We start from the raw sequence: 27,455 nt of genomic DNA, 5'->3' as shown, positions 1-27,455 counted from the left end.
AAATCAAAGTATAAAAAAGGTTTGAGAATACCTTGTGATTTATTTATGTAGTTACTGCTGCTGATAAACTGATATATTAACTAGATTTTAAATAGAGATCTGATTTGGACTAAAAATACTGGTTATTTCTACAATGTTACATCAAGCTTCAGCTACCTATGGATCTCTATATAAGAGCAAATAAACGATAAAAATAATTTTTGATCCCGAGAATCAGGAGAAATGCACACACATACACATTAACGAGAAGAATTAACTCAACAAAACATACAAAGGATGAAAAATAATAGGTCATTATTTCTGAAGAGGTATATGCTAACACCATGAGTAACACAGAAAAAACTAATTTTTTGATAGACGTCATTATGGTGTCCACCTTGTTCTTCTTCTGGGGAGAGTTATCACTTGCCTTATTTAGCTACAAGGATAGAGGAGAGACTGGGCAGTGTTTGGACTCAAACATTGGAAAACAGTATTTTGGCCAGACTTTGTATCGTGTGCTACCTCTCCTTTTGCTGCTCACTTAAACAAGATTTTGACCTGCATTACACTGTAAGGCTTTTGGATTGTAGGTGTTTATCTTATGAAAATATTGGTGTTTCAAAACTGATGATGATGTGGGAACAAGGGCTCTCTTGGAAATACTTGTTGAAATCTGGGTGGTTAAGAAATTCTAATAAATACGTAATCCTGTCCCCTGAGAGTGGTACAGCAAGGTAAAAATAGAAGTCAAAATAAAAATCACAAGATGAGAAGTTAAAAAATTGAAAAGCCTATGTCTTCATCTGGTATATCACTTAAACTCTGCTTCAGATTCATTACCTGTAAAATTGGGGAAATAATTTTCCAACCTTGCTTTACCCTACCTATTGTGTTAAGTGTTGAGTGAGAAAACATTTTAAATTGCCTTATAGAGTACTGAGTGTTTCATAAGTGTGTTTGTTTTTGAAGACTTTCTGTTAGCATTTCCAAACTGGGATCTCTAGTTCTGTCTACTACTGACATCTGTGTTAAAGTCTGCCACTCTCATAAATCGAACTAGATCTCAGAAATTCTGAATTTCTTGGCTATCAGCCAAAACAGAGCTGCATGCTCTAGACTTCTGGGTCATGCTCCATGCCTAGGGAATCTGACCCATGGGTTGCATCACTTCACTGATTTTCTGGAAGTACTGGCAGAAGAGCAGGGCATGGAGGAGCATGAGGTGACAATCTTCATTCCGTTCTTTCCTGAAGCCTGGTTGCTATGGGCTGGGTGTGCTCTTCGTCAAAGTCAAGTCCTGCCTACACTCCACCCTGCCATAACTCTCTAGGTTCTAGTCATTGCTCTTCCATTTGCCTGTTAGGCCTCATGGTATTCACTGCTCCTCTCTCTCCCAGCCCTAAGATGCTATAGCATGCTTTGTTTCCTTAAACTTGCCCACACCTTTGGAAACCATCCCTTTATTATTAAATTCATCTCAAATTCTTTATTTGAGTGTACCACCTCGGTTCTTACCCAAACCCAACTGATCCAGGGCTCATTACCAAATATACTTCTATTTCTACCTCTTTCTGTTCGCTTAATCTGTCATCATCACTTCCTATAATCTAAGTTTACATCATTTTTCAGATAGTGTTCTAGCTTCGGTTTCCAAAACAGGCTATTTTACACCATTTGCAATGAAGGAGATTATGCTTTCCCTCTTACTATGCAGAAGTATACAAGAGGAGATATATTAATACCCTGAATGTGAAATGTGAAGTATTACACAAATGATTACACTGTCCTTCACAAGATAACCATATCCCTGCCATTACTTTATTATTTCTCCATACTCACCATCACTAGTACAATCTCTCTCTCTCTCTCTCTCTCTCTCTCTCTCTCTCTCTCTCTCTCTCTTTCACACACACACACACACACACACACACACACACAATTCTAAGTAGGTGACAGGCCCAAAGACTATAGAAACTGCTGAGCCAATTCTCCTAAGTGCTCAGGGAACAAAGAGAAGAGGTCCTGAGAATTTAGTGTTCAAACACACAGTTCAGAGTATCCAGACAGGATGATACAGGACAGGAAGCAAATGATGGACTCTACTTGTTTGTGGCTATACATAGAATATCATGTTGGAATTCCCAGAAATAAGTAGACAGAAGGTTTTTGTTTTCAGGGATTTGGATTTCCTGCAAAAGTAGAAGACTAAAATAATAAAATTACCACTTTTACAAAGAATTTGGAAAACATGGGTCATATAACTTTGAAATGGCAGAGAAAAAAGATCAAGGGCATGAGAGGAATAGAATACTCATGACTCCCTTCAAAACCAAAGGTAAGGAAAACTCCCTCTGACAGGCACTGACATGACCGAGGATCCTCTCCAGAGGACTTTGTGGTCAAGGGAGAAAGATATATTTTCTTCAAAGCCCAATGATGAATTTCTTTTAGGCTTAAGAGTACCTTGGTCAGACTTTTCTCATACCTGACTTAATGATGAGTGTATTGCTATCTAATGTTTTCTTTCCATTTTCAAAGAGTACAGATTTAATCTTTTTCAAAGGCCAGGAGTATGTAGAATGCTTACAACTCAATTATGAAAAGGACAAAAATGAAATATTTTTGAAGTCCTAAAGAAAAAAATAAGTTAACAAGGATTTTAAATTGTTCTGTTAAAACATCATTTTCCTAGTTAACAGAGAAGTGAGATACATCACCCCCAGTCTCTTTTCCATGTGGTCAATGGGGTAATGATTGAAGTGATTTCCCAACTACTCAAACAGGGAACAGCTCCAGCAAGTGCTCGGCCTCATAGAAAATGACAGAATGATGGTGACTGAGAGCAAGTGTACATACTCAGAATTGAAGGAAAATTATGACACTCATCATGAGTGTTAAGAAAAGACAGGTTCCTGGTGCTCATATGCATCCCAAGTTGCCATGCTTTGCATTGGTATTCTATATCGCACACCTTGTACCAATCATAATTGACCCCAAGGTTTCTTTTAGCAGTTGATTCAGTGAAACATCCTCACTCCCAGGACCATCTCAAAATGTATCCTGAAACAGAGTTAGAAATTCCCACCTTTGAGCACTGCTGGCTTGGGCTAAGCCCTGTGTCTCTAGGGAGTCCATGAAGACCAGGGAAACATTTTTCCAAGCAAAATCATCAGCATATGTGTATACAAGCAGACTTTCATTTGTTAATGAAAGGACTAGAGCTTTCTTTCCTCTTAAATCTACCCCACCATCACCACTTACCACCAAGGAGTTACCATGGCTCACAGCATGGAAAATCACTTCCCTAAGTCATTAAATTGTTAGCTTCACATGTCATTTAAGGAGATAGCAAAGACATGAATTGCCGTACAGCAAACAAATGTATTGGGGGGGGTAGATAGAATACATGCTCTGTCAGGCATCATATTTTCCCATGATCTCTCATTTCATCTTAACCTTAACCTTAACCTCCTAAGGCAAAGATTTTAATCTCCATTTTCCAGAGAAGGACACAAACTCAGGGCAGTTGGGTAAACAGTCCAAGAGCCCATGGCTAATGACAAGTGAAAAACAAAAGGTTTGCTTGATAGTAGTGTAAAAAGAAAAACATAAGAGTTAAAAGTCAGAGAACTGGATTGTGCCATTGTGTATGTTGTGTGACATCGTTAACTATCTAGCTTCTCTACACCTTTGATCTGTGTGAAAAATGAGACTTTGAAGTACACTAGAATGTCATGAAGCTGGGTGGCCCTGATGCATGCCTATCTCTGCAGTGGGAGCCAAGACAATGCCTCAAAACCAGAAATGACTTTCAATAAACACAATGCTTCTTTATTTAATCACATAATGCCATAGAGGCCAAAGTAATAATGTATGAACAAAAATAAATTTTTTATGCCAGTCTTTTAAATGTATCCAGTGTGATATAAATCTCATACCAATTTGATATACTATCTACTTTTAAATACATGAAGGAGCTTTTCTTTAAAAGAAAAATTATATGCTCTCTTATTTTCATTCTACTTTTTGTAAAGAATATTATCCCAAATAAATCTATTTTTATATTTAGCAATCTTTTATTAATGATTGTATAATTTCTTTCTATAATAAAAATATGTACATAAATTGAAATTTATTTTTCCCAATGGTTATAAGGCTCTCTGTGTTAATGTCTTTCTTCAAGACTGAATTTTCATTGCAATTGTTAAAAATACTTCATGTTTATAAAATTTTATGTTAAATGTTTACATTTACTTTGTGCATTATATGTTTAAATTTATTTAAAGCAAAAGTTCATTCTACCTACATTTGCTAAAGATGTACATGAGACTTCCCCCTAGTTCATGTATTTGTAGACAAGAATTTCTTAATTATAGAATATATTGCAGTTCAGTATTGATATTATTTCTATTTTTCATTTTTAAAAATATAAACCCTGAGAAATGTTACTCTCAAAATATGTAATGAGAATGGAAATTTTATTAGAGCATTCATCTAGCTCTTTAAATCCCATCACAGTTCCATGCTTAAATCACACAATTTAATCACAAAAATTTGTCATCATGTTGACAAATTAATTGACAGCTTATGTCTTCTTTTTGTTGTTGAAATATTTAAAATATGAGAAACAAAATGAATTGCAAAATGTAATGGTTATACTCTGTTAGAGTCGTTGCTTAATTTACCACAAAAGCATTACTGAAATTTGTAAAATGACTATTAATCATACTCATGACTTGGAGTGATATTCAAATATAACTTCAAAGACAGGGCATTGAGCCAGGTGGTGGCTTTAGTGCTGGAGCAGAGTCCTGCAGATACCTTGGAATGTATTAACTGGCTTTATAGTTTGACAGTTATGGATTGCGAAGAAGGCTGACAGGAACCAAGCCCTAGAGGAGTGGCTGAGGAGTGGTAGGTCCACTCTAGGCTTCAGGGCAATAGATCCTTACCAACCTGTATCAATGTCAATATTTTGACAATGGAATGGCGTTCTGGTATGCTTCTCCACAGAAATAAACTGTATTTTTTACAATACACTCAGAAAGGCTGGGGAAAATAGAAACATTGCAGTTCACCATTACCAGTACAATATTTCTGACAAAACACTTTTGTCTTATTCTGTACTTTATTTTATTTTATTTTTTTTTATTATCTCTGTTTTAGGTGAAATAGAGGCACAGAACTGTTTAAGTGACTTGCCCAGAGATTAAAATATAGGGACTGAGGAGGAGTTGGGATTTGAGTACAAGAAATTAGCCCCAGAGCCTGTTCAGTTAGCCATTCAGTTTGGTGTGGGTTTTTCCTCCAACCAGACACCCAGTTTTGGATGATGATAAATGAGGTACCACTGTTAGCTTTTGCTTAATAGTTCTCATTTATTTTCTGCTCCATGAGGGTCAGACATTTTGACTCTCACATTCTGGACCTTTCGATTTGTTTCTTCATTATGCAAATACAGTGTACTGTGACTTTTGAGTTCTCTTTCTCCAGTATGCTTGAAGCTGGCTGCAGGGTTGGGAAGATTTGAACATCTTTGCCTATGCCTGTGACTTTTCTCCAAGAGCAGTTGAGTATGTTAAGGTTGGTGCACCATCTTGTACTCTACATTTTCTTAGATTTGCTTGACCTGTGTGCTATACCCATTTGCCTATGCTGTACTTTAAAAATATTTTAAAAAGCATAACCTTGAGGCTGCTGATTTAGCTAACTCAAGTTATAGACAGCCCTCACCCACTAATCTAATTGAAAAAGCCAGTTCTTATTATCAGCCAAATCAGAGTAGTTTTCTGTTTGGAAAAAGTCTAACATTCTCTGTTCAGTTTAAATAACTGAGTTGAGATTCATTCCCACGGCAACTATCTCCCTTCTTAACACTTATCTTAACACTAATGGATAAAACGCGGTGCCCAGCCATCATGACATAAGGACACTGCCCTTCAATACTTTTCACCAACCTTAAATTTTCTTTGCTCTCAAGGGGGTCCCTTCTCAGAGGGACATTCTTGCAGCAATAGCCAGGGAGCAAAAGAGGGGAAGTTATTAAAGGAAGTTTGTCAGCACTCCTGCCTTCTCCTTCAGTGTTGCACACATTCTGAACATCTTGACATGAATCAAGGCATGGGATATCTAAATCCATTCTTTGCCCTTTAAAAAATCATGTATAATACAAGGAAAAACACAAAGATTGACAACAATATTTAAAATTTCCAATTTGCTTTTATTCTAGAGATCTGAACACCCCCAAAAGATAGTGCATCATAGAAGAATCCTCCATATGTGAGGGAGGTATCCTTTGTGAATTTTTTTGTGTATCTCTGGGTAAACATGGTCCTCAGTTTGAAGGCACCTAGACTAGATGGTCTTTATGAGCTTTCCTCTTTGGGGTCATGTTTTAAGCAAGATCTTGCTATTTTATCTGATGTTATCATAAAAAAATTGGCCCCTAAGAACTCATAAATGTAATATTGATGAAAATGGGCTACTTTCCATATACATACTTACTCTGTGGACATGTAGCTCCCTGGGCTGATGTTGTCAATTGTTTCCAGTGGTGGCAGTGGATTTCCCCTGAGTCATCCCATCCTCCAATTAGGTCCCCCAAGGCACACATTTGTTAGGTTCTGGTAATAGGAAGGGTGGCCTCCGGGTGTGAACACCATAAATCTTAATGGAAATTATTGTGATGTCACAGAACTCTTGATATTTTTTCTCAGATACAGAAACATGAATAGGATCTATGGGATCTATGGATTGTGAAGTTAGCCCAGGGAGATGATATCAGGGGGAAAAACTTGAAGAATGACTGAAGGAATGAGTCAGGTGTCTGAAGTGGGTGGGTGAAGATAAGAGAGTGGAGTGGTATGGGCAGGGGGTGAGGAGGAGGTAATGGGTCTTTGTGACTAATTCATATGCTATCCTAGATTGTGATTAACCTTGATGGGGTCACTAAGGGGTCCTGGATCAAAGATATGTAACTTACTTTCTCAAAATCATTTCATTTCATGGGTTTAAGGAGCTATTAATTTTAGACATGTTAAAATGAGAAGAAAAAAATGAAACTAGGTATGATTTGCAGGTCACCTAGGGATGGTTGACTAAATTCTGGATTTTTGATTTTGAATACCCTTTTCATGAGACCATGAGAGTTAAATCAAAGCACAATATGGACATTTTTCTAGACTGTTATGTTGTGTCCATACAGCAGAAATATTCCCTTTCATAAATATCTTGATAACTAAATGATTGGGAAATTCTATCAGGTATTAGAAGACTATAAATGATTGACTATCAGAAAAATGGATTTGGCTGATTTTTTCAAGTATAAAAAGAAAGAAATTTGGTCCCTTTGTTTCTGGGGATTCATTCTACTAACTGGAACATTCACATCTATAAGATCTATGGTTTTAGGATGTCTTAGACATGTATATGTCCAAAATAAATAATTGAAAATTAAATGAATGTTTCAGGGTAGGGTAGGTTTATCCTTAATTTTCATAAAATATTTATTTGTATATTTACTCATTTTTTGATTTATATAAATCTTTTTCATGAAAGTTTAAACAGTGAAGCTACTGTGGAAGATTATTTGGTGGTTCCTCATTAAGTTAAGCATAGAATTGAAAGAGTTAGGAACCTCTGCAAGGAGAGAAAAGGCAAATAAACTGTCAACCCTTAACTTGTCATCCATTAAAAGTGTGATACATGTTTCCTTCTGCTTCTATCCTCATGCTTAACAAACAGTTTTGTCATAAAATTAAGATAAGGCCACACAGTTGAATGTTTACAGAGTAGGAGCCTCTTAATATTAAGACTGGTGGGGTTGAAAAGGCCACACAAATGAAGACAAGGGGAAATTTTACTGAGGAAAAAAAATTTATAAAATACCCATCGCATGTCAAACAATCTGTCAGAGCAAATCATAGAAATTCCTCTTAGTTAACTCAAAATTTTAATTTTGGAGGTCACATAGCTAGAAAGTACATTATTAGTTTCTGTTATGGTTTAAATAGAAATTGTTCCTCACAGGCTCATGTGATAAAACCTAGGTCCTCAACAACTGGTGCTGCTATTTTGGGAGGTTCTAGAAACTTTAACAGGTGGGAGCTAGCTGGAGGAAGTAGGTGGGACCTTGATGATATCTTGTCCCTGGTCATTCTCTCTCTCTCTCTCTCTCTCTCTCTCTCTCTCTCCTTCCTATCCACACAGTGAAGAAATGTCATACTTTCCAATGGCTGTGATATTCTGCCTTAGCACAAGAAGTCAAGCAACCATGGGTTGAACTCTCTGAAACTGCAAGCCTCAATAAATTCTTCCTCCTTTAAGTTATTTCTGTCAGTTATTTTGGTCATAGCGACAAAAAGTAACTAATGCAGCTTCCCATTGCCTTTGCTGTTGGTAACTTCTCTGCCTTGTGGGTTATGGTAACAGTTACTGAGGTTACTTGAAGGTAACTTTTGCTGAAAACTCTGACACTGCACTTATGACTGCAGACATCTGATAGGTGACTAAAATGGAGTAAAAGTCTTCACATCTCTGTGTTTGTATTATCTCTGTCCTCTTTGCTACCCTAACATTGGAGCAAGATTCTACTCAACTCTGCATGTAGAAACGTTGACCATTTAAAAAATGTTTTGTCCAAGACGCTAACACATGACTAGTTGGGCCCATTGGAGCGCACCTGTTGGAGCTGGCATGTTCTTCTTCTACCATGTCCTGTGCTTCCTTGGTAGCTCAAGCACCTACAGTCACTCGGATGATGATGCAGCTGTAAGAGTCACTCAGCAGTTCCCGGGTTAAGTTGACCCACCTGTTAGCCTGCAAACCTCAAAGTCAGAATGTTTACACACAGGAATAAAACATCTTTTGAAACTGCACACATGAACAATGAAAAATTACCAATCTTTACCCATCCCAGAAAAATCAATAAAAGCCTCCTGCTTCCTTTGTTGAGCAAGCAGACTTACCACCTCTTTGATCAGTGCTGGGTCCCTTCTGCTTGTGAAAGTAAGTCAATAGAAAGCCTTTCCTGTATTGCTTATAATATTTGGCTTGGTCTAATTTTTATTGTTTCCTTCACATAACATCCTACTGTGTGGAATCAGAATTGCCATGTGATTCAATAAATATACTCAGAAATATACTCCCCAAATTAAAGAGATATTCAAGCAAACATTTGTACACAAATATCCAGAAATGCATGTTTATGATAGTCTAAAGATGGGAGCAATCCAAATTTTCATTAATTAATAAGTGGTTAAGAAAAATGGGTTATATCCATACAGTGGAATACTATTAGGTCATAGAAAGAAATGAAGAATTATTGCAAGCTACGATATGTATAGACCCTGAGAATATTATGCTTACTGAAAGAAGCCACCTAGAGAGACCATGTACTATTAAACTTTAGCTATAGGAAATATCCAGAATAGGCAAATCCATAGACACACAACAGAGTTTGGTGGTTGTCCATGGCTGTGGGGATGGGGTAATGAACCCTATTCTGAAGGGAAAAGATTGCATTAAGTATTGTCCCACTGGAAGAGTTCTGGTCAGCAAGGAGAGGCGAGTTCTGAGAACCATGATCCAAAAAGAGGTTGCTATTTTCTGAGGCTGCCAGGCCCCACCTGTGCCACAGGACGGGGCAGATCACAATCTATCTGAGCCCGGGAAGTCTCGGAAGCTGCAGGAGGTGAAAAGATAGTGCCTTCCCTAGCTATGGTAAAGCCTAGGCAAAAGGAAAAATCATTACCACCAACTTTTTGTATTTAAGTTTTGATATCTTTGAATTGTAGAAGTTGCATTGAAATATTAATTATCTCAATCAGTGAATTTTTTGGAGCTCCCTTAAATTTTGTGCTCATACTGAGTGTTTCACTCTTCTTGCCCTGCCCTTCCAAATATTGAACTCTGCTGTAATAACCAGATGGCCTAGGTGTTGTGTCAACTCTCTAACACAACTGTGATAGTTGGCAGAACTACTTGCATTGTTGTTCTTATCTATGGATTGGACATTAAAATCCCTCTCCACCACAGAGAGTGCTTTTTTGACAATCAAAAGAGCCCACAATGGCAGAGTATTGGGGGTCATTGAAGCAACATAAAGCAGAAATTGTGCTGAATTAATCAACTTTGGTCTAAGTTACCCTCTGAATCCCATAAATTTCCTGTCCATTTACAATACAAATTAATAGTACCCAACTGGCAACAGAAAGGAATATAGAAATACCATGTTGGGAAGAGACCAGCTTTTCAGGGCTTCAAGTCCGTGCCTTGTTGGGAATGATGAATTTTGTTTTTAGTGCAACGACGTCCTTAGGACAGGTAGGCTACATATTGTTAGAAAAAATGAGTCATCCTTTTCCCTCCCCAGGAAGGGTTCTGGAATAAGTCTTTGCTAATAACATACAGCTAACCACAATAGGAAAGAGGGAGAAATGAAGAGAGTCATGATAAAGGAAATAAATACACCAGACAAATGAGCAGGCAGCTCTGCCCAGGGATTACTACATGGAGTTTACAGGGGCCTCCTGGTCACACAATTGTTCTTGGAAATGACATATACAAGGGTGAGGCAAAAGCTTACCAAGAAAACTTGTCCAAATTCAAGCCTCTCAGCAAACAACTTTCTGCTTTAATCATGGTATGAAACAATTAATCTATAGAACACCTCCTAATAGTGTTCTCTAGAATTTTCCTAAGGTGTATAGATTAGCCATAGCTAACTAGCATTATTCAAATCTCTTCAATGCCAGACTTACCACTGCCATTATTAGCCTGCCGCTCAATGAACCAAGAAGTAAGTACCTCTACTTATTCTCCTTTATTCAATCATTCTTTAAATGCATATTAAGTGCCTACTTGTATCAGTTATCCATTGCTAAATACCAAAGAATCCATGCCTTGGTGGCTTAAAACAATATACAGTTATAATATTATAACCTACAGCTTTGGTGGGCCAGAAATCTGGGGACAGGGTATCCAGGTCTTCTGCTTCATAATCTGCAAACAAAGGACTGTAGTCATCTCACAGCTTCACTCTGGAAGGATTCATGTCAAATTTGCTATCACCCTCAAGGTCCCTTTGAAGCTGTCCTGAGGCCACCCCCATTTTCTTGCTTCATGGGCTTCTCCAACATGGCAGGTTCACCTAAACATATAAATGAGAGTCAGCCAGCAAGACAGAACTGAAAATCGTTAGCAATCTAATCACAGAAGTGACATTCTTTTTAGGTTGGCCAAATCCTATTGTTAGAGGCCAAGCATCAGGTTCCACCATATTTAAGGGGAAGCCATGTCAGAAGCTGCCCACCATACTTCTCTATAGCAAGATCTGGGCTTAGTACTAAAGATAAGATGCATCCAAACATACTGTTTGGATTTGAGATATTTACTTATAAAACTCCAAAGGATATCCATAAGATGGAAACAGGACAGAATGCCGAAGGGAAGGGAGATTCAGCCATACTTCCTCATAGGTCCTGGTTCAGGTAGGTGAATTGAGAGGTGAGTCTCTGATTATTCTTTTAGATTACATTAGGGCCACTGTTAGTATAAATGGAATATGGTATTGCTAATAAGAAGCAATTAGAAAACAAAAAATAAATCCTCTGATGAAATTGCTACCTCACATTTCTATACAGGGAAGTACCTTTCATTTAACTATAAATGTGTTCTAATGCAAACATTCCCAGAAATAGGTCCTATAACCAAACTAATGTGCAAATACCTGAATGTCAGATTCTTCTTGAGAGCAAATTCGCCAAGAGAGGATCCTACCATTGTGAAGTAAAGAAACAACAGGGGAAACATAAAAGTAGCCCCTGCTTGCAAAATAGGGTAATGATAGCGCTTTATGGTGACCAGAGAATAATGCCTCCAAGATGTGCATAACCTAATTCTCAGAACTTTTGACTATGTTGCCTCACCTGACAAAAGACATGATTAAGGCAAAGGATCTTGAAAAAGGGAAATTACCCTGGATTATATAGGTGAGTCCAATCTAATCATATGAGTCCTTAAAAGTGCAAGAGGAAGACAGAAGAGTAGGGCAGAGAGATACAAGTAAGAAAAGGTGAGGGAGATTAAGAAGATGAAGGGGAAGGAACAGGGCCACTTGCTTAGGACTTGTGTGGCTCTAGAAGCCAAGAGCAGCCCTTGGCTCCAGCAAGCATGGAGACTTCAGTCCTACAACTGCAAGAAATTCATTTCTGTCAAATCCAGAATGAGCAAAGAAATGGTTTCTTCCCTAAAGCCTCCAAAAAGAAATATAGCCCTGCAGACATGTGATCTTAACCCAGTGAGACTCGCTTAGACTTCTAACCTACAGCACTGTGAGACAATAAATTTGTGTTGTTTTAAGCTGATAAATCTGTAGTCATTTGTTATGGTAGCAATAGAAAATGAATGTACTTACCCATAGGGTTGTTATGACGACTTGATTCATTGATATGTGAAGTACTGGAAACGTATCTGACACAAAGTAGGCAAGATGCACATAGTGAGAACTGTGCATGTTTGCATTTATTGAGACCATGAAACCTAGAGGTTCTTAGCTTTAGAAGGAAAAACACAGCCCAGTTGAAGATGGCTTCAAGAATGTCTCCATTTCTTTTTATTTCCATATAAATCTCTCTTAATGATCATATATTGTCATGCAATAAGCTGCAAATCCCTGATGCCAGAACCCCAAGGAAGGTGACTAATGAACAGTATTTTTAACACCAGTCAGTAAACTGCATAAAACACCCACTGACCTTTTAAGATCCACATTCTACTTTTTCATTCTAGTAAAGCAATTTCCTTCTGGATTTAGTTTAATACATTTAGCACTTTAATAAGATTTGGACTCTATGTCAAACCTTTAAACAAATCTATTATTCATATATGTGTTCATCTTACTGTTGCCAGGATATCATGGGTGTTTGTCTTCTTCCTCTCTGTTTACTCACTACTATATGACCAGAACAGCCATCAGCATCTAGCACTCAATAGTGGCTCAGCAAGAAATGACAGGATATTTTTAAAATTCTATTTATCATTCTAATTAGTTTCTAATCAATTTCTTCTCATTTTTAATTATTAGGATCAAGATTCTTGCTGATAGTAAAGGAAGCTAAGATCTTTGTAGTGGGTGAGATTTTAATGTCACACACATAACTATAACTGGAAATATAGAGCAATGCCATAGAAAGGTCTCAAGTGTGGGATGTGTGCTACGTGATATGCAGGATGACTTCAGGTCGAGCAAGAACAAAGTGCTGAATAGCACTGCATCCAAAAGCCAGTTCTCCATCTTTCTCATCACTTTCAGATGAACATTTCAGTTTTATGTTAGAGGATCCTTGAAGTTACTCTCATATGTGTTTCATCTCCTTTTACAGAGAGGTCTAGGATAGCCCAGTGTATGGCAATGATTTAATTACATTGTTTGCTTCCAGTTGTATTAATTTCCATGGATACCTTCTGTTTGTGGCCAGTGAAATGCTTTTCCATTTTCAAAACTGGTTTAATGTTTCTTTTTTCAATTACTTAATTTAAATTTTTAAAAAGTGAGTCTAACTTCAACTTAATAAGAAGTATGCTCCAGATAGCCCAATTATAAAGGAATAACTAGCACTTGGGAAATACTGTGATGCAATAGACTGTGTGGGGAGGGTTAAGTAATAATATTTGGAAGGAGGGAGGCGCTGTTGCCAAATGAATTGATCAGCTTCTGGAAGGTCTTCATGCAAGAAGTGGAATTTTGAATGCAGGAATAGGAGGGAACCTGATATGCCATGGTCAAGTCTACAGGACAACAGAGCTGACCACGGAAGACAGTGAGCAGAACACTTTCACTTAATAAAGGTGTGTGGAGGAAAGCAGTGTCAGATACACCTGTAATGAGATTGAGTGTCACCTTTCACTCTGAAAGTCAAACACAAAAGTGAAGAATTACCTCTCCAGAAGCCAGCCCAGACCTAGGTTCTAGGTCCCCATGGCAACACAAAACAGAACTGCTCTTTCTGTACTTTGAGATCCCTTGGTACCAGGCTGAAGTGGTTGTTGCCATTGTTCTCTTAAAACTTTTCCTGCACCCACTATCAAAACAGGCTACATGGCTCTCTGATATGTTAACACCAATACTCATTTCATTTATACCCCATTTTTACCATTTGCAACATGAAAATAACAGTAACTGTACCTCTCATTGAGAGCTGTAACAGGAGTCATCCTGCATCTCTAAGATATGCTGTCCACTGAGTTCAACCAGAGTGTCCATGGTTTGTTTAAAAATCATGAACATTACAAAAGCCTCTTTCAATATCTAGTAATCCTAAAACAGCCATTCTAAAAGTTATCAACTTAAATATTAATAACAAAAACCAGGACTATAAAATAGGTACAGTGTATGTGTGAAGGAGGGTACTAGTGGAAGGGGAGAGGGTGAGAGAGGGAGATTAATATGAAGGTATATGCCAGAGGACTAAGAAACCTTTGCAATTACTTTAAGTTGGGGAGGGGATTGAAGGGGAGAGATGATGGGGCATCAATATACATACAATATAAGTCTAATTGGAATTGTCACTTCTAATTCCCTGCTATATAATGAATATATCCTAATAAAATTTATTTAAAAAATGAAGACAAAAACAAAGTAATCTTTTATGCTTCTCTGTCTGCATGTAACAGTAAGGGCATGGCTAAGGTTCATAGACAGAGACATGGAAGCAGTTGGCAGTTTCAGGATACTTTAGATTTCCTAAATTCAAAGGATGAGTTCAGAATTTAGAAACTCTCTAAACTCACAGGAAGATCTTTTAATTAATTTTTAGCAAATATTCTCCAAAATGCAAGTTCTCAAGTTTAATCTTTTCAGTCTCTAGTATGAAAGGAGGGACCTCTTCCCTCCACCTATAAGCCACCTGCAGATTCTCTGACTATCATAGGTATGGATACTCTACTTCCTAATGCTGGGGAGGGAAACCAGGAACCCCAGAGAGAGAAATGGAAGGTGAGCTGGATTAATGTTCTGGAAAAGTAGTACCTCACTGGTTGGGTTGATCAGAAGAACAAAAGGAATGCTTTAAAACCAAAAAAAAATTCCATGTCACACCATTGTGCCTGACATTGTCACTTCATGATTGGTAGATAAAGCCCGGATTCAGGCATTACCGCTTCACAATTTATATCCTGGTTAAAGCATCACAGGGGGGCTATTAGCATCTTAGCATGGATCAAAAATGCATTTGAGTGACAATGGGTCTTAAAACACACAAGTTTTGATAGAAAAGAAACTTGAGAGACTCAGTGCATGAGACAATCAGATATAGATGGGCTCTCTTTGAGTGCCTGGCAAGGAAGAGGTAGAAATGATACACAAAATATTTTGTATTACTGTATTAATGGGTACTGGTCAATCGGAAAGGAGTCTGTGTCAACCAGAATGGATTTAGGCCCTAAATAAAGCATTAGTAGCTTCAGTGATACACTCAGGCTAAACATCAGCAGTGAGAAGAAGGACCTCATCTAGCAGGGCACTTCCCAGGCAAACTCTAAGATCTCTGATAATACTCACTCATTCAGCAGAGAGAACACTTGAGTTTCTACTGAGTGCAAAATGCTTTGCCAAATGTATGCATGGGGGGGGGGGCGTGGATAAAAGGACAGCTTTTCATATCTTGCCATTGTGTAGTGACAGTAAAACATACTTCTTAGGGTTTTCTCTTTAACTCATATCGTATAGTGAATTTTAACAATTAAAACAACAACCCAATGTGATATTGTGATGTCACTGCAGCAAACTGACAACAGCCCACAGATCCCCTGAGTCCCATCTCAGCACTCAGCATGCCTGTGGTCATTCTCTCTGGGGTTCTATTTTGCCTGAGCTACTTCTCACTTAGCTCACCAGGTTGTGAGCCCCACAGGAATCCACCAGGCAAAAATATTCATCTGACTTTGCATCATGGTGAGAAGCAAGTGACAACCCGGCCTTCTCAGAAAGTTCTTATTTCTTAAGTTTATGACCTCTCCATCTACTTACTGCAAGTTGCATATTAGCAAGCAGCTGAACTTTTAGGCTGCCACATGAGGCTGGTATAGCAAAGTGACAAATAACACAAGGGTTAAAAATGACCAAGTATGGTAGACTCGTACCTGAAATTGTCATGAAAACATATTTCAACTAATACTAATTGAAACCATGTGGTATTTTTTGGCACACAGGAGAAATGGTGCTGCAGGGAATTTTCTGCTCTTCTGTTGCTTGTCAACTAAGAATTTTAAAAATTTTTAATTGAACCACAAAGTTGCAAAGAAGATAGAGGAGAAAGCAGTTGGTCACAAGGATATGAAGCAGACTTCAATTATTTTGCATCTCCAGCATCTGTTACTCATTCTTTTGGTAAAGGAACCCACTTTTTCTTAGAGACTATCTCCTACTCACAGTTTTATAAGATTTGAGAAATTTCTCTTTCTTGTACTTCAAAGATGGGAATATTACTCAGGCCATGTTTCTCAAAATATTTCGTTCCCCTGAACATGATGGCTGTTATACAGATGTGCATGGGTAAAGTGAGATCAGCCAATCAGTGGGCATGACCCTGAGTCTTTTGTTAGAACACCAGGAGTCTTTATTCTGTTTGGGACTGCTAAGAGCACAGGATGTCAGCCCAGCATCATTGGCAAATTTCCTGCCACTGAAGGAGGCCCAAAGTCTGAGTGAAAATGAAGAAGCCCTAGTGACAACTTTTGAAGATCTGGACCAAGCCCTTGGACTAGTCACATGAATTAAGTGTCCTTTTCATTTAAGCCAGTTTGAATAGATTTTCTAAACAATTTGGCATGTTTGTCCAAAAAGTGTTTCTATCTTCTTAGTCTAGGTGGGTGACACTTGGGAGGTCTTTCGGTCCTTGGTAAAGAATTTTTGTTTTCATTTCAAAATTTCAAGGACAGAGAGAATTCTCTATGGCCATGAAATCTCTCCTTAGGCAACAGCCAGTTGTGATCATGGGCTAGATCCAGAGCCCTGAGGACACTACAGCCAAACATGCTGCAGTATCAGTCATGACAGTGGCCATCCCAGGAAGGAAAGTGTAACAGTTCCCATAGAAACATCAAACCTAATTCAGCAAAGCTTTCTGTGATTTTTCCCCAGTCTTTGAAGCAGCATAAAATAGGTAACTATTCTGCAGATTCCTCCTTATTCTATTCTGTCTTTACAATTTAGTTATAGATCTCATTTATTTGATTGACATACTCTCTATCTTGAATAGCAAGAAACAACACCATCACTGTCTCTTAAGGTAGTTGACTCTTTGGGAAATCTTTAAAAAAAAAAAAAAACTGAAAGAAAATTACAGATGTCACAGGAAGACTATATTGTCCTAGAGCTGTAAATTGAGAGGGGATCTGGAAGAGAGGAAAAATTTCCATTTAAATATGGTCTTTTAAAAAAGAATAATTGCCATCAGTAGGATGTGAGTAACCATAAGAAACTGGAGCATCTATCTTAACTGACTGCAGCACCATTAAGTACAAGCTCTATCTTCCCATAGTATCAAAACTCTGCTCATAGAAAAGTTAAAGGGCATCTGAATGCTTGCTATTGTTTTCTTTTTTCAGTTAATATTGCTGTGGTATTGGGCCATCAAAGAATACAGGTGAAACCACTGGGACCAATAAGGAGGTAGAGCAATGACCTTGGCAAAGCCAATCACCACCTCATGGTTATAGGCCAGCTCCTGTATATTTCTGTGCCTTAGTTTCTTCACTTATAAAATGAGAAAGAACATAACCAGCTACACAAATATACAAGGGAATTAAAATAACAAATGCTACATGTAAAGCAGCAGTTGCAGTAAGCTCAGTGACTGCTTATTGTTAACATGCTCATTTATGTTAAGATCTCTCAGGGAGGCAGCTGCCATCCCAGGGCAGTTTCAGGGTCTTAGGCAAGAGTCTTCCAGATGAGTAATGGATCCAAGTCTAGCACTCAGGCTCCCAGACTCAAAACTCTGTGCACTTACATCAATGACACTTCTATTTGTACCATAATTTTAAACAATACCAGGGGAAGTTTCAGATATCCCTTAAATAGAACAAATAATTTTTTTAAAACTTGTGGAAAATAAAGCTATAAGTGGTGTCTTAGATTACAAGGAGTCACTGTCTCACTGTCTCAGTCCATCTGGGCAGCTATAATGAAATAGCTTAGGGCTGGGCATGATGGTACACACCTGGTATCTCAGCTACTCAGAAGGCAGAGGTAGGAGGATCATGGCACAAGGCCTGCCTTGGCAAAATCTTCTTGTGAACTCAGGGCTTTTAAAGCAGGAGCTCATGAAGCAGGCACTGAACACTTGAGCCATACCTCCAGTCCATTTTGCTCTGGTTATTTTGGAGATGGAGTCTCATAAACTATTTGCTCAGGCTGGCCTCAAACCCTGATCTTCCCAATTTCAGGCTCCCAAGTGGCTAGTTATTAGAGGCGTGAGCCTCTAGACAAAATCTTGAGATCTTGTCTGAAAAACAAACTATAAGCAAATGGACTGGGGCAAGATTGATGGCTCTAGTGATCCTGACAAGTGCAAGGCCCTGCGTTCATTTCCCAGTACGAGAGAGAGAGAAAGGGAGAGAGAGAGAAAGAGAGAGACAGAGAGAGACAGAGAGACAGAGAGTGAGACAGAGAGAGATAGAGGGAGGGAGGGAAGAAGAAAAGGAAGAAAAGAAGAAGAAAGAAAGGAAGGGAGGGAGGTAGGGACAGATAGAGGGATGGAGAGAGGGAGGAGAATGAAAGAGAAAGAAAAGGAAACAAACAAACAAATGGGGTAATTTAAAAGCAACAGAAATATAATGCTTATAGTCTGAAGGCTGGAGAGTTCAAGATTGAGGTGCCACCTGTCTATGTCTGGCATAAACAGTGCCTGCTTGCTCTGTCCTCACATGGCAGAAAGGGGAAGTAGGCTCCTTCAAGCCTCTTTTGTAAGAGCACTAATCACCTCCAAACGGGCCCACCTCTTAAGGCCATCACACTGAATATCAGGTTCCAACATATGAATTTGGAAGGAGACGCCAACATTCAGAACACAGCACCCATCAAAGAATAAGAATATTTAAATCTGTAATTAACATAATAAAAACTTCCATGTCATGTTCTGAAGAAATAATCAAGCATTAATCTCCCAAAACATTAGGGGAAACTATCTCAGCCTGGCTTATAAGAAAAGCTCCTTTGCTGAAAAGATGAAGACAAATTTCCCTGGAACAAAGAAATTGTAGGAAGGTAACAAAGCAGATAGCAAGTAGAAGTTTTCATTGAACTAAGTTTCTATACAATGCTGTACATGTGGTTTTGTTACCCAATCTGGTTTCTCAGCTTCCTGGTAATTGTTCACCAAAGACCTGTGTTCCCTCTTATTCTCACATTTCACTTTTTTTCTTCTTCAATAATCTTCTCTCTAGATCTTCATACCAAACACTGCATATGAGATGTCCTATTTTCTCTGGGCCCGAATGGGTGATAACCACTCAAGTTGATCACAGCTCTGCATAGTGGGAACTAATGGCTCAGTAGGCCATCCTCTGGGAACATACCTACATGGTGCCTAAGTCTTTTGGAAGCTCGTGGTCTTAATCCAAAGAAGGAAGCTAATGAGAGAGAATCTAGATGGGTGTGAAGGGGAAGATAAAGAATCAGTAGCTGATGGCATATGTCGTTAACAGTAAAAAAAATCCTTCAACTGGATGCAGGGGACTGCTGCAGCTCATGTTCAGAGTGTGTTCAGAAGTTGGAGAGTTTGATCTTAGTTAATTTGTAATTAATTTGTATATCCACACACCGAATTTTATTTGAATCTATGGGTAGGTTGTTATGTTTCTTATATTTTAAGAATACAAAGATATTCTTATCTGGAATGTAATTATAGTAAGATCAGCTGATTGACTCGAATATGACTAGTAGTTGAATATTTTCCATAGGAGATGAATATTTTCTTTAATATCTCTCAGATGTGTTTGAAGGTGTTCATGAGCAGTATTTAGTGTTCTCCATACTCTGTTCTTGGGATTTAGAGATATGAAGGCATGTCAGAAACCAGACAGCTGGGGACCTGTTGATTCCTCATTCACCATATTTATGGAGAATTGTTGGAGGTTTACATAAAAGAAGGGTAGGTTAATTTCCCTTTTTAGCATATTTGTTTTATTTTTCCTTACAATTCTATCAGTTTTTATTTATTTAGAGAACCTAAGAGATAATAAGAAAGACATATCATTTTTGCTAGTTTCAAATAAACATAGCTATACAGATAGATTCCTAGCATTGCTTCCATGCACTTGTGTATTACAACCCACATTGGTTCATCTCTGCCAGACCTCTTCACTACTTCCTGGTCACCTTTCCATAGCGGCCTCGGCCAGTTTAAGATTACTATATTTGCTCCTCTACAGTAAGCACATCAAAAACATTCAAGGTTTAGTTTTCCTTCCCTTACCTTATTCCTTCCAGGCATGTTTTCCCCTTAGTGTGTGACCCATGTCAAATAATATTACTGCATTTATTTTAGGATAATTCCTAAATTTAATTATTTTAGGATAATTAAATCATATGCGTATAATTCGCATACGAGGGAGAACATGAGATTTTTGGCCTTCTGAGCCTGGCTAACTTCTCTTAAGATGATGTTCTCCAGTTCCATCCATTTACTTGCAAATGACAAAGTTTCATTTGTGGCTGAATAAAATTCCATTGTGTATAAATACCACATTTTCTTAATCCATTTATTGGTAGTGGGGCATCTTGGTTGTTTCTATAACTTGGCTATTGTGAATAGTGCTGCAATGAACATGGGTGTGCAGTTGCCTTTGTAATAACCTGAGTTGCATTCCTTCGGGTATATCCCTAGGAGTGGTATTGCTGGATCCTGTGGCAGATCTATTATTAGTTTTTTAAGAAGCCTCCATATTGTTATCCAAAATGGTTGTACTAGCTTACATTCCCACCAGCAGTGTATGAGGGTTCCTTTTTCCCAGCATCTTTGCCAACATTTGGTGGTGGTGGTGTTCCTGATGATAGTTATCCTAACAGGAGTGAGGTGGAATCTTAGTGTGGTTTTGATTTGCATTTCCTTTATGGCTAGGGATAGTGAGCATTTTTTCATGTGCTTTGGCCACTTGGACAACTTCCTTTGAAAAAGTTCTGTTTGTTCAGTTGCCCACTTCTTTATTGGTTCATTGATTTTGGGGGAGTTTAGTTTTTGAGCTCTCTGTATATTCTGGTTATCAATCCCTTGTCTGATATATATTTTGCAAAAATTTTCTCCCACTCTGTAGGTGGCGTCTTCAATTTAGAGACCATTTCTTTTGTTGTACAGAAGCCTTTTAATTTCATGTAGTCCCATTTTTCCATCCTTTTTCTTAGTTGCTGGGCTGCTTGAGTTCTACTGAGGACGTCCCTACAGATACCTGTTGCTTCCAGAGTATTCCCTGCTCTTTTCTGTACTAACTGCAAGGTTTCAGGTCTGATATTAAGGTCCTTACTCAACTCTGAGTTGATACTAGTATACAGGGTGATAGGCATGGATTTAGTTCCAGTTGTCTGAAGGCAAATAAACACTTTTCCCAGCAACATTTGTTGAAGAGGCTGTCTTTTCTCCATTGTATGTTTTTGGCACCTTTGTCAAAAATAAGGTGGGCGTAGCTGTGTGGATTCATATCTGGGTCCTCTGTTCTGTTCCACTGGTCTTCATCTCTGTTTTTATGCCAGTACCATGCTGTTTTTATTGCCTTCTTAGCATATTTGTAAATGAAGAAAATCCAACTCTTATTTTTGACAAATTCTTACAACACTCAGATTGAACAATAGCACTTAAACTTCAAGCTAGTGCAGGTTAGTATTCTTTTGACAATTTCTTTAGTGAGCAGATTAAGAAAATAACAGTTCTGTGGAATTAAACAGTGATAGAATTCCCCCTTTTCACACCATTGGAATTTTTTTACTTTGGAAATAAGGAAGCATTTAATTTGAATTGAGGAATTATTAAAACAAGTTGTTTTTAATAGCTCATACAAAAGTTTTAGAAGATACCACAGATTTAACATTTACTAAAGGGGAAGGATAGTATTTCAAGGGCGAAGACTCAGATATGGAAGTTTTGGAAGAAAGTACAAGTTCAAATCAAGATGATTATTTGGAAAGTAGTAGAAGTAAGTATTATCATCTTTCTGTCAGTAATTATCACTGTCTTAAAGATAAATTCCACAGATAAATTGAATAGTTATAATCCGGAAAAAGAAAAATTTGCAAGATGTAGGTGCTTATGCAGATGAAAGGAAAAGCATCGCACATAGTATAGTAGGGTAGCTTGGCAGCCTTGGAGTCACATATTCCATTTCTGAGGGTCACATATAGTACTCTCAAAATTGACCTCCAGGGGATTGAGATGCTCTAAGGAGTATTCTAACCCAGATCAGTTAGAGTTCTCCAATTCTCCCTTGGACCTTGTTGGACATTACTCTTTGAGACTGTTGAAACCATGAACAGCATTCAATCTTCACCTGATATGTCACAAGCATGGTGCTCTTCCTCCCATGGTCATTAGTGGGTGGTATCTCATGTTTAGTCATAGTAGTACTTACTGCTAGAATTTGTCCTGGCTTTTCAAAATAGAATATTCAACATACACTCTTCTTAGCTAAAATATTTTAATGTTTTAGCATCTCAGGAACCTCCTACTGTAGCTACACTGACATTTTTATTACAAAAAAAGAAACAAAATATCTGTCCTACCACATGAAGACAGTGCAGCATTGAAAAGTTACCAATCAATTCAGAAAATATCTTCCATATTCATTGGAGGGAGGCACACAGCAGTACTAAATTATACACCATAACTTACATGCTAACTAGCCATGGGACACTTGCTATGCACCTGTTGCCATGGGAAAACCTTTAGATGTTGGATCAGAGAAGCTATTTAACTTACCAATTTAGCCAGTAGGCATCATGACTCTGGGCTTATCCATTTTGCAAAGCATGATCATAATAAAGAATTAACTGGATTTTGTGAAAAATGTAAGAAATACCCACTCTCAGACGTGGACAGATAATTACATTTTCTGGGGACAGTTGAAAACACAAGTTTATATAAGAGAAATGCTAGTGTCCAGAAAAAGACTCTCTACCCATTCTGTGCTAATGGAAGACTTTTTGTTTCTAATAAAATATTTTTCAATGCCTAGTAGGATCTCATAAATATTTATGATCATTTTCTTTGGTTGTTTAACCAGAATAACAATGTTTGTTTCAGGGATCTAGAAACTTATGTGGAACTGGTACAAAAATGGTTTATCAAATAGGTCTGGGGACATGTCTTAGGTGATAAAACCATCAAATTAAGACAGATATGGTGATTCATGCCTATAATCCCAGCATTCAAGACACTGAGGCTGAAGGATCATGAGTTTGAGGCCAGCCTGGGCAAAACCTGCCTCAAGAAGAATAAAAATAAAAAACAAAAAACAAAACAAAAACATCAAATTTAGTTTCTCCACCCCAGCCATTCTAAGATAGAATTTCAGGAAACATGAATTACCATTTGTAATTTCTCACCCACATTTGTGTGTGTCTAGAGATAGAGCAAAAATCCAATCAAACAAGGAGCCATTCCAGGGGATCTTACTCCTGTCCTGGGCAAACTCCAGACCTTCAGACTTGGATTATTTTGGGGTTCCCTGGTGGTATAGATCTGCTCCAAAGATAATCAGATAACTTGGCATTTCATGCTTAGTGAGAGGCCGTGGGCCCCACTCATGTGAGAAAATCCAGCTCTGGGTTTTCTAGCAGTACCAGCTGCTAGAACAAAGCTGGACTTCCTTGCATTGGATCTGGGCTAAAACCTTAGGAGTTGTCTCAGGATTTAACCATCCATTTATGTAAGGTAGAATTTTAACAATGGTAGAATTCTCAGTGTCAGCATATCCAGTGGACTCCATGTGTGGCAAGTGCCTTTTAGACCTTATTTGTTTGAACTCCCCAGCATTTAAAGCAAATATAGGGCTGATGAATTTAGGAAACACAGTTCACCCTTAATGGCAAAATTGCCACACATACTTATGGACATCTATGAACATGTGTCCTAAGATTTTACTCCATTCAGACTTTGTTTCTCCTCATTTATATGTCAGAGTTCTAAACAGCTGACCTCCCTATGACTGTCAGTATTCTCGGCGTGGGTTAGCTTCCAACTGAGTTTGAATCCAATGTGAGAAAGATCTCAAAGCAGGAGAAAGGGGGATTGAGGTGCTGACCCCATTTCAGTTCTGTGGTTCCCTTCTCTTTCATTCCCACTCCTCATGGACTGTGGTGATAGTATTTGCTCCCCTTGATTCTCAGATGTAGTAATGATAGTGATCTCTCTTTGTTGGCAGTGTCTTACTTAGCACTTCTTGGTTTATTACTTAATCTTAACCTCTTAACTAATATCTGGAAATCAGTCTGTTTAGTTGAACCATCTGAATGGATATATTTTTCCTGCCAGGAACCTATTAAACTCAGTAAAGTAGATTCTTCCATTTCATGCAAGGATCATCAAATCAAATGCCTTTATGGACCAAGTAAGAACCACAATTATGTGAAACATTCAAAGATACTACAGTAGAAAATGGTGAAGTTTAGGAAAAATGGGAGGATGTTTGCCCTCTAAATCCATTTTTACTCAACATCATTTTTCTTAAAAAATATAAATCTGAGGGTAGCCAAGCTGAGACACTGATTGTTACATGTGAAAACTATGGTAAGAGAGATTTTCTCTAATATCAATATGAAAATTTGGAAGCCCAAGATTATTTAAATCATGGAGTAGGCTAAAATTCATTTACCATTGAATATCAAATTCTAGCTGAATTAGTATTTGTGTTTTTCACACTGCAATTCTTGGTTAAAAAAATCACTAAGTTTATGCAAGAGAAATGACACTAGAAAGGAAAAAAATGTGTTGAAGGACTGAATTATCAGTCTTTTATAATATGGCCATCAGCGTCATTTATAAGCACCTCCACGAATACCTAACTCATAGGCATAAAGATTATTTGGGGTTCCCAAGAGAGGGAGACCATTGCTGATCAAGTGTAGCTTAATTCACCAAACTAAAAATAAATAAATTGTCCAACAGTAGCTTGTCTTAGTGAGACATGAAGTGATAGGGCATGTCTCATAAGGTATACAAGAATTAACGGATCAAGTCTTGGCAGATGGCTGTACTAAATCAGATGTATCAGTTCTAATATCTCTGAATCTATTGATGTAGTTTGCTCCAGATCAGTTGGATTTCAGCTGGGACCATAAGCTGTCTTCCATTGGAAGAGCTCCTACAGCAGGCTTTGAGGAACCAAAGGCATAGCTTAATTCAGCCATAGGTATTCCTCTTTCTACTGGATTGTTCCCATCACCATACAAACACACTGAAATACTCCTTATCTGAAAAAAAAAAAAACACTTTTAGGCATACATCTGAAGGAGCATAAATCAATATGCAAACCTGCATCCAAGGTGCCCAACAAAGAATGGAAAAGAAAATATTATATATACAAAGAATATTATATATTCTCAGAGAATATTACTCAGACCTAAATAATATTACTCAGACCTAAATAAAATGGAATTATGTCACTTGCTGGAGCATAGACAGAACTGGAGATCATTATGTTGAGTGAGATAAGCCAAGCTCAAAAAGCCAAATATCTCATGTTCTAAGTAATTTGTGGGACTGTAGGGCCAGTATAAGGCTACACTATTGACAAGGACTGCAATGATGATCCAGCATCCTACTCTGGAAGGTGGGGATTAGCTACATGCCCTATTCTCAACTTTGAGTCGCCAGCTGACACTGAAAGCATGTTTCAGACATGGCTTTTCCTTTGGGCTAGAGGTGTCATTATTAGAGAAAGAACTGCTAACTTGACAATTCTACCCTACATTTCTCTTTCCACATCTTTCTGTTTATGTTATGGGGTTCTTGTGAGGATAAATTATGTGAAAACTGAAAATGGCATACACAAAACTACTTTCCAAGGTCCAAAGGTATAACTAAGGGTAACCCCTCTCCCTCAAAGGGAGCCGTTACACGTAATACACAGAGAGCAGAAAAGAGAATACAAGCAGACTCTGACGCCACTCTGGCACCCTGGAATCCAGGGAGAGGTAGAATTGTGCTTCATACTGCTCCAGACAGAAAAGATGCGGGAAATGGAAGAGGTGTGGGGGCTACAAGTGTCACTCCAGCAGCCTGTGTGTTCAGCAGAAGAGGGAACATATCATGACCTTGGGATGTTGCCTCAAGGACAGCCCAACTCTTCTTTCTTTTATGGAGTAGCTGAGTGTAACCTTGACTCTTATCAAGGGCAACTATACACACATGAGCCAAGAAACCCAGCAACCCCTTCTTTTGCACAGCTATATATAACCAACTGTACCTTGAAAGTTTAGCCATGGAATTTTCATTTATATTCCAGTTACTCCACTATAACAAAGGTGTATCATATTCCTGATAACATGAGTTGACAGGCTTCAGGGAAGTTAGGGGATAACCCAGTGGCAAAAAGGATGAAGTTTCATTCCAAAGTGGCATTTTTTTTACTTATAAAGAAAGTAAGGTTATTTAGCTAACGGCAATGTTTTCTTTGAGACCTAGACTTCAAAAAGGGAGATTATCCAGTAAGCCCTCCTAAATCAACATGTAGGTACTGATATTACTGTGGTATATTCTTATGCTGGGCTGTAGCTAACTGAACTACCTTGAAGTTCATAGGTTCAGTATTTTCAGCATTGTTTTCTAGTAGTAGTAATAGTACTTAATTTGAATATTGCTTCATCATATATGTTCATTTACAATCTGTAAAGAGACTCTACTTTATTCAATGAAAAGATGTGATTTGAGTTCCAAAACTGGCACCTTTATTGGGATATAAAATTGACTACGTCACAACCCATATTCCCATGGGACTCATGATTCCTTTTAGGAAACAAATACTTCATTTTCTATAAGATGACATGCAGGAATGCTTATAGTTTTAATACTTTTAAAATAGATACTTTCTGTGCTTGCATGCCTTCATGTTACAGGCTACTTGTTCTTCTTGTAATGCCCTTCCTTCTACACATTGCTTATCCTCTATTCCTTACACATTTGCTCTGTTTATCCCTAGAGATTCCTGTCACCTATTCTAAGAAACCTTTATTTGCTACATCCTGTCTGAATTAGGCATCCTTTCTAGATATTCCTAGATCACCTTGGATATATAGCTCCCATAGTCCTTACCACTCTGTACGGTTACTGGTGGTTTGTCTGACTCCCTTATTCTCACTCTGCTCAGACTCAAAACTATCTCATCTCTGATTCCCTGACACTTAACATAAAGTCTCACCTACAAAAGGCAGTTGTGTTTGTTGTTGAATGAATGAATGATGTAGAAGGACTGAAATAGGATCCCAA

This window comes from Castor canadensis, chromosome 4 (genome assembly GCF_047511655.1).
Source record: "Castor canadensis chromosome 4, mCasCan1.hap1v2, whole genome shotgun sequence".
Lineage (NCBI taxonomy): Eukaryota > Metazoa > Chordata > Mammalia > Rodentia > Castoridae > Castor > Castor canadensis.
The sequence above is the reverse complement of the archived record's forward strand: the minus strand, read 5'-3'. Positions refer to the sequence as shown.